General features: G+C 37.9%; 1 pseudogene; it reads left to right on the top strand.

Moving 5' to 3' along the window:
• Positions 1 to 6334: 6334 nt before the first annotated feature.
• On the top strand, positions 6335 to 7424 carry LOC113314208 (annotated as a pseudogene).
• Positions 7425 to 8888: the final 1464 nt, after the last annotated feature.

The following is an 8888-nucleotide window of genomic DNA, read 5'->3' as shown; positions in this document are numbered from 1 at the left end:
TTCAAGATAGTGGACTCAACATCCTGAGCCGCACCACTTGATGATGCTGGAGAGCCTCCAAGAGTTAAATTTTGAGTCTGGTCTATAGATTTTTGTTTATAAATCCATTTACCATTATCAACTTCGTATCGATTGAACACCGATTCCGATCTGCCGAGCTGAACCGATTTAACTCCTGAATACGCGGGCATCAATGTAGTTAATATCGGATATCGGTTCATCTCGGCCGGGACCGACACACTGATACGATTTTATATCGGGGATATTATCGTTGAAATATCGGTTCTAGATTTAGAGACTATAATTTTATATTAAACATTTTCTCCACACATTTTCGGATAAGATATAATAGATAACATCAATTTTATCAAAAAAACAAAAGAGTAACTTTAGTAGACTTGCTTCTAGAGCTACATGCACCTCTACTACCACCTGGAAGACTTTCTTCGCCAAAATTACCCTTAAACTTTATAGAAAACGACCAATACCGTCTCATATCGGGAAATGTAGGAAAATTTCGTATCGACCGATACAGCCGATATTTGACCGAAACGGCCGATATTCGACCGATACGGCCGATATTATCGGGCGAATATCGTATCCCCGATATCCTTCTTATCGTATCGTTCTGGGCCGATATCCGAAATATCCCCGATATATCGGCCGATACGGCCGATATTGACTACATTGGCGGGCATAGACTTATTTGAATTATCAAACTCATTAATCAGTCTGTTATACTTCGTTATAGTAGGCTTAGTCTTCGGATCAGATTTAAAATCCAATTCTATCGAGACTTCCCATCGTTTATCTCCATCTTCAACCATGAGAACCGCCGGTATGATCGAGAAATCTCCTTTGACTGAGATTCGGAAAAAATTTGAATTCTCCAGATGAAGAGTGCCAGTATCAATCTCAATTAAGCCTCCCATTGATGCACCTACTGACTTGAAGAGGTTGGAGTTCCAGTTATTCTGAGGGATTCCCCTAATCTTAAGCCACTTCCCCAATCTTGACATAACCTGTAAAGGAATAATATTTCCTTTTGAGCTTTTAATTAGTGACTTCTTCTTCAAGATTTCCTTACGGAATTGAGTGATATAAACAACTTCCCCATCAACCACCATCTTCTTTGGCTTCCATAAATCCAGCCAGTAATCATGAGTGATTACAATCTTTGCAGATTGGTCATCCAAAATCTCAAAATCAATAAAAGACTCCCATTGCAGCTCATGTAAAACTTCCCTTGCCAATCTTTGCCACCTGACGAATCCTTCCACGTGAATTAAACCCAATTCAGTTTTCTCCTTATTGTTTGATAGTCGAACTGTAAAATCAGCATCTGAAGGAAAAATTTGTTTTTGCTTGCTTAACAAATTGTTCTCAATCAACATCTTATGTAATTCCTTTTCCAACATCGCCCAATAATAACAGCTATCTCCATAAGGCACACACAGTGCATAAGAACGAGCTTCATCTCCTCTTCTCACCCGTGAGATTCTCAGATATCTACCTCCTTCATTCTCCTTATCCTCGCACAAAAAAGAAGCTTCTCCTTCTCGTCTTGGCCATTTTTTTCTTCCGCATCTTGGATCTCTTGCCTCCTCCAAAACCTTAATTAACCACTCTGCGATTTCTGATGAAAGATGGATCCACGATGTGAAGCCCCTTCGTATCTTCTCCTCCAATATGATTCCTTCTTTGTTTCCTTGTGTTTCCATTGACAGGAAAAAAAAAATTCTGTCGAGATACAGAGTGAGCGTAAATCTCGCTCGTTCTCTCTCCATTTAAAATGTTTTTTACGGGTATACAAGTTAACATGACCCCATATTCGAATCTTGAATGAGTTCATCAATATTTTTCACCACTTTACCGAAGAGGCACATGGAATTTTTAGAATTTACTAATGGTGTTTGATTCTAATCGTTGTTTGATTCTAATCAGATAACTCGATATCATATGTGAAAAAATACAAATAAAATTAAGAGGCAGTAAGTTTCTATTTGACGACCAGTTCAATAGCTCACTGCTTGATCCTCTTAATTCCTAAAACATTCCTCAATTTTACCATATTCGTAAGGAAACAAGTTACACCAACTCTTAGGTCCCTTCCTATGGGCCGGGTGTGACAAACCAAAGAGTTTGTCATTTAAGCACCCACTATGGATGGGGAAAACTGAGAAATTAGCCAGGCCAAGTCAAGTTTCCACCGAGCGGTCGAGTCTCGACCGCTCGGTTCAGTTTACACAGTTAGGTGTTTACTGCACCGCTACCGGGTTTTATAAGACCGTCCGGTTTAGTTTGCACCGCTGAGTATAATCTGATCCAACGGCCATAATTTCTCCCCCTATAAATACCATATTCCTCTAACATTTTAACTCACACCTTCTTCTTATTTTCTTAGTTTTTACAACGGCTCAAGACATGTCTATGGCTCAGTTCATAGAAGAGGAACATGCGGCCGAAAATCAAAGAGTTGCACTTCGAGCTAGTGTGGAAAATTAATTAAGAAGAGCAAATAGTTGGAGAGTTGCACAACAACTCAATTTTAGCACGTTCGAAGATGAATGCATCTGCAAGAATTATGTTTTCTACACTAATCATCCAATCGTTGATGGCGCATTACGGCTAATTTCGTTTTGGGAACGCGTTTTAATGAAATTTGAAGAAGAAACAACGAACCTCTACAATCGGAATTCGTTGGGGTTGGGGGCTCGGTTCTCCATAATTTCCAGGAATGTTAACAAGTATATTGGTATGATAAGGGAAGAGGCTCGAAACATGAGAAGTCGTGAAACCCTGGTGGAGATTGATCAAAGATGTCGTGCAAAGTGTCTGCGTGACAACGGAGAGAAGTTACGATATGCAAGTTGTTATGAAATCTTAAAAGTGTTGCCCCAATTTAATCTAGCTTATCAATTCTAAGTTCTTAATTATAAATTATGTAGAAAACTTTAAATGAAGATTATTATTTATCAAAAAAAAGTGCAATTACATTAACGATTTAAACAAACCACGAAAAAACAACTATCAAAAAAAACTAAGAAGAACTCTCAAACTAACGATTACCACCAAATACAAATTCTCCTAAGTCTGTTGGATCTTGTGAAAACTCATTATTCTAACTCAGAAATGGTGGTTGAGTAGCATCAGGTGAGTCATAGCCTTGAAATGGTATCGGACCCATTGGAGGTGCTTGAAATCGGTGAAATGTTGAACTTGTTGGGGTATACATTACGGATTACCTAAATGTATCCAAATTTACGTGTGCACCACTAGGAGTAAGTACAGGACCTTGAGGAAAGAAACCAAGAGGAGAATAAAAATCCATCTCCATCTCTAAGTTTGTTTGTTGAGTTTCTTCCACCATAGTCTCTTCCATCGTAGGGTCATGATGACTTCTACGACCTCCACGACTTCCACTTGTACGACTTCCACTTGCACGACTTCCACTTACACGACCTCCAGTTGCACGAACTCTTGTATTTCTTTCACCGGGCATTTGAGAACTTGACCCTAACGGAGTCTCAGGAAATTCATAACTCATACTGTCCCTCAAAGCCTGAATCTGACTCAAGTGAAAATTTTGGAATCGTCTGGTAAAATGCGAAAAGTTGTTCAACTCGGTCTTATACTCTTCTTTTGTTGCATCCACACCATCGTATGGATAGCTCTGCTGCATACCTTCACTAGTAAGTTGAACTGTAATAACATCTCCAGTCGGTAATAAATTCTGGACTTCCCAAGATATCTGAGGCATATGTGACCCCATTTGAGTGCTAGGGTACGTACATGGTTCGCCCGTCTGTGGTGGGGGTTGGGATGGAAGATCTGTAAGTGGAAAATTGCCAATTGCTGGAAAATCAACACTACCTAAGTTTTGTGGTTGAACAACAATACTTAGCTTGCATACCTTTTGGTACCAACTGTAGTAATCATAATCATTTTCTGGTTCTTGGATCAAATAATCAGCTTCTTTCCAAGATTGTCCATTACTTATCAACTTCATCCAATCATCATGTGAAATAATTGAAGTTGGAAACGGGTTGATGGCTTTTACCTTTCTTGCTTGTAACTGAAAAAGATGTCTTTCTCCGTAGTACCAAATACCCTGACCACTAAGTGGACTGTAAAATACAAGTCGCTTAAGGCTTAACCGAAGCATGTCTTGTGCCGAATCAGAATTGAACTCATCTATTACTGTGTACGGCGTTGTCGTAATGTTGATACTAGTTCTGCACACTTGTTGCATCCTTTTCATAGCATCAACATTTTGACCATCGTTAATCTGGCCAATCCATTTATCAGCTCTGTACTTGTACACGACTGGAAATATTAATCGTTTATCATGAAGATCAGGTTCGTTGATCGTAAAGTAAGTATACCACCAATACTGAAAAAGAACATTGACAAATATTGATTTGTTAGTACATTTCACCACTGAAAAATAACATTGATATAATAAATAGTTCTTACCTCCAATACGACCCAAAATTCATTTAAGCTATCAGTCTTTTTAATTGAGAAATCACTGAGACATATGTATAGCTCAGCTAAAATTGTAGTACTCCAATCATAATTTGGCGCTTTACTTAAATCTTGTAAAGATTACAGATAACCAACTAATGACACTGAGCTTGCATTGGGGAAAAAAACTTGGCCTAACATCCATAATACAAAAATCCGTTCAAGCTCGGGACAATCTTCAGCTCTGTTCATCCCCCTGGGATTGTAACGGCCCAAAAAATCCTTCAACCCAGACACTCTTAATCCAAATGAGTGCGTGTCTCTGGAATTTGGCTTTCCTCCAGTATCATTTGAGTACAAGGGGAGTAATTGTTTCCATCTTCCTTCTGATATCCACTTTAATTGGTTAAATTGTACTACATCACTCTCACATTTTATTCCAGTCAACATATACAAATCTAACGGTGTGAACCCTAAAAACAACATGGTCATAAAATCAAAGTTTGTATGTGGAACTAAAATTTGTTTCTAAACTAAAAATTAAACTATTGAATGGAAGAAATAGAACTTACCACACTCAAAATCCTTGAAAAAAAAGGTATTTGCAGTGTTCCACCAACGTTTACAAATAACTCGCACAATTTGAGTCATGTGGTTTTTTCCTTTCATGAAATATAAACGCTGCCAAGGATATCTTCTCAAGGATTCTTGAACAGCTTCTGGGAGTAACTCATAAATTTCACTTAGCTCAGACCACCCACCTCTTAATTTAGGTAACAAAACTCGCTCGGGATGGTTAGATAAATGCATAGATGTTACACCAGATCCAACTAGTTGCTTAACATTAGCGAACTCGTGCTCTTTATCCTGAATTCATACGATATCACTATCTGCAACAGATTTTCCTTTTTCCTTCCGGTTTCTTTTCCTTTGATTTTCTTTTTTGGAACTCATTTTAAAAAAATCGCTCTGGTGTGCTCTCTAGAGAAGGGAAGAAAGGATTTTTGTTTTGTGAATGAAAAGGGGTAGGAAACAAGGATATTTATAGGCGATAGAGCACCGACTGTGAACGGTCGAGATTACACCGCTAGCGGTGTAATCTACACCTGGCGGTCTCTAATCGACCTCTAGCGATGCAGTCTCGACCGCTAGGTGGAAACTCGACCGCTTATTGTTTTCCCCATAATGGCGCGCACGGTTTGCCAGTTCCCCTGGCATGGCAAAATCACAATTTTACAACTTACCATTTTCCTGGTCATCCTTGTCACCTCAGTTGCGCTTTACCAAACATACCCCACTCAGACAAGATAAGATTCTCTGAGAGTTACAGCCACAATCAAAACCCTACACCCTGTTGCTTGTGAACTGTACTTACCAAGAGACACCTTGACTAATGAAACCGTGACTCAGTTAGCATTTCCTTTGGTCAAATTATAGTGGGTTTAACCTTCACTGGTTAGCAATGGTCCTAGAAAACCAAAGATTGCAACAGCATCAGCACAACCCATTTGCATAACAAACATTGTTTTCGTACAAAACGTATTAACACTTGAACAGTATAATTCAGAGTTTATAGTGGAGAGAGCAGATTAGATATTCTAACGCTCTTACTAGGTACGCAGAGGCAGATGCGCGCAGAACCAAGTAAGGGTAAATAGACCAGATGCAACTGCTCTTACTTGCCCAATCGATTTTGCCAAACCATTTTTTCTTTACTCCCTCTTGTTTAGAATTTTGGTCCAGCTACAACGCAAAAAGGAAATATTCACATGTACATACATGGATTGTCTTGAGATATTGGGAAATCAGTAAATGAAGTGTAAATATTTTTTGCTGGGACAGACGATACGTGAATAACCAAACCAAACCAAACCAAAAATATCCCCAGCAAGTCACGAGTGAGAACATGACAAAATCCAACCTTTCTTTCTGAAATTTCCAACATTTTTCTTAACTTAATATCTTTTTGATCTTTTCCAAAATTTATACAACAAATAAAACCCCACCATTCATTCTTTGTATATGAAAACCAAGCTGCTGCTTCTTCTTCCCTTCATCCATCACACAAAAAAAACTTCAAATTCTCTGTAACCATGGCTGCTTATAAAAGTTGTCATCAGTCATTAAAGTTTGTTCTCCTCGTCTCATCCTTTGTTTTATACCTTTCATGTACCTCAGTTTATGCTCTTAATGTTGGGGTTCAGACTACTGGAACTGGTGTTTCACTGGTAAATTACCTACTCATTTAATTTCTTCACAATTTTTTTCATTTTTTTTTTTGTTGACAAAAATATTGATACATTTTTTGGTCAATTTTACAGATGAAACAATGCAGCAGAAAATGTGAATCAGAATTTTGTTCTGGTAATCATTATTCAATTTTTGTGCAATTTTTCAATATCATTTTTTTTTCCTTCCTAAATGTGCTTTTCTTTGATTTGTTTCAATAGTACCTCTCCATTCTTAAGATATGGCAAGTACTGCGGACTACTATACAGTGGCTGTCCGGGGGAGAGACCATGCGACGGACTCGACGCTTGTTGTATGAAACACGATGTTTGCATTCAATTGAAAAACAGTGAGTTCAATTCATTCATCAATCAATCAATCCACTTATTCATTGTTTTAAGTCTTCCATTTTTTTTTTAATTTGTAATGGTTTATATCAGATGATTATCTAAGTGAAAAATGCAGCCAAACATTCTTAAATTGCATGAAGAATTTCAAGGACATTGGAGGCTGGACTTTCAAGGGAAACAAATGTGATGTTGGAGAAGTTGTTGATATAATCTCTCTTGTTATTGATGCGGCTTTGTTGGCTGGAAAAGTTCTTCATAACCTGGCTAGATCAATCTGATCTATCTAATTTCTTTTCTGTAGATTAATATTTCTTTTTGAATTTTCGTTTGTTATGTGTTTTTATATGAGGAAATAAAGACTGTGAGTTCATTTAATCTAAGGTTGGTTATGTAATGTAAATGTATTGCGAAGTTAGAATAAAGACGCAATCGACTGACTTTGACAACAATCTGTCTTGATCAGCCTACTACAGGTGCAAGTTGAAACTTCAATCAGCACTGACTTTATCTATCTATCTCGATCACGGGTGGTATTGTTCAGTGGCCGAGCCATGATTAAGGTGCTTTAGATAAATGAATGAGTTATTGAACAAGTAGTTCACTAAAAACAAGTAATTCCCGAGAGGGAATTTGCACAACCATTACTTTAATTACTTCGCAGGTAGGCAACTGCTACCAGTATTGCCCTGTTCATCAGTAATACCAATTTGTACGAGGTTGTTTGCTGTCACCATCATTTACGGTGAAATTTTAGATCACACACTATCCATAAGACCGACCGGGGTGCACAAGTATCCTTCTCTTCATTAGGTATCACTCTGAAAACCACTATGTTGTTGTTTTATTTTTTCTCATTTCCAACACAAATACAAACTAAAGCATAACAGTTTAAAATAGATTCAGGGTCTTCCTGCATCTTGTTTTGGGGACGCACAAATTCTTACCTACGGCTAATCTTGAAGACCTAGGATTCGTGTGAAGTACAAGTTTATTTGGCCCAACAAAAGAGATGATAATGGGCTGACTGAAGCAAGACTAGATAGGGCCCTTGCAAGGAACTATGATTTTAGGCATACCAAAAACTTTCAAGGCATACAAAATAGTTTTTCCATCCTGGGTAACCTCATAAGGGGTGTCTATTGTGTAGTTCAATTACCTATATACCCTTGAACCTAAAATCAAAAAATAAACTATCCCATACATCTCTTCTTCTTCCTACAGCCAAATCACCTTCCTTTTCTCTCAGATTTTTTTTTCATCACTGTAATTAATTATCGATTCGTGAAAATTCGATCATCGGTTAAATTGAACTATATAATGGATCGTACAAAGAAAAAAGCAATCGTCAGGTGTTCTAAATCCTCTTCCAATCCATGAATTAAAGAAGAAGAACCAATTGAAGATGAAGGTGTAAAAACTATAATTGAACCAGAAATTGAATCGGAAATTCAACCATTTGAAGCTCCAAATACTGAAGTGAGGATAAGAAGGTATTCCCTACAAACCCAATCTTTTATTTGTTGTTTTTCATGGATTGAATGGGTTAATTGTTAAAAATTTGGGTTTTTGACGGTTACAGTAGCGGGTTCGGCTGATAATTGAGTTGAGTTTTGAGCCGAACTGTTCTTGAAATTTCACCCTGAAAGTGTCTATGAACAGTTCGGCTTAACCGTAAATGTCAATTTTTAGCCGAATCTCAAAATGTGTATTGAATACGTCCCAGAACAGTGTCAGGTTCGGTTAATACCTTGCAAACCTTCCCGGCCGAACCTGAGAAGTGAAATTTACCCCAGGTGGTTGTCAGGTTCGGCTGACTCGATTAGATCACTTTCAAGCCGAACC

Source organism: Papaver somniferum, chromosome 9 (assembly GCF_003573695.1).
Source record: "Papaver somniferum cultivar HN1 chromosome 9, ASM357369v1, whole genome shotgun sequence".
Taxonomy (NCBI): domain Eukaryota; kingdom Viridiplantae; phylum Streptophyta; class Magnoliopsida; order Ranunculales; family Papaveraceae; genus Papaver; species Papaver somniferum.
The sequence above is the reverse complement of the archived record's forward strand: the minus strand, read 5'-3'. Positions and strand labels throughout refer to the sequence as shown.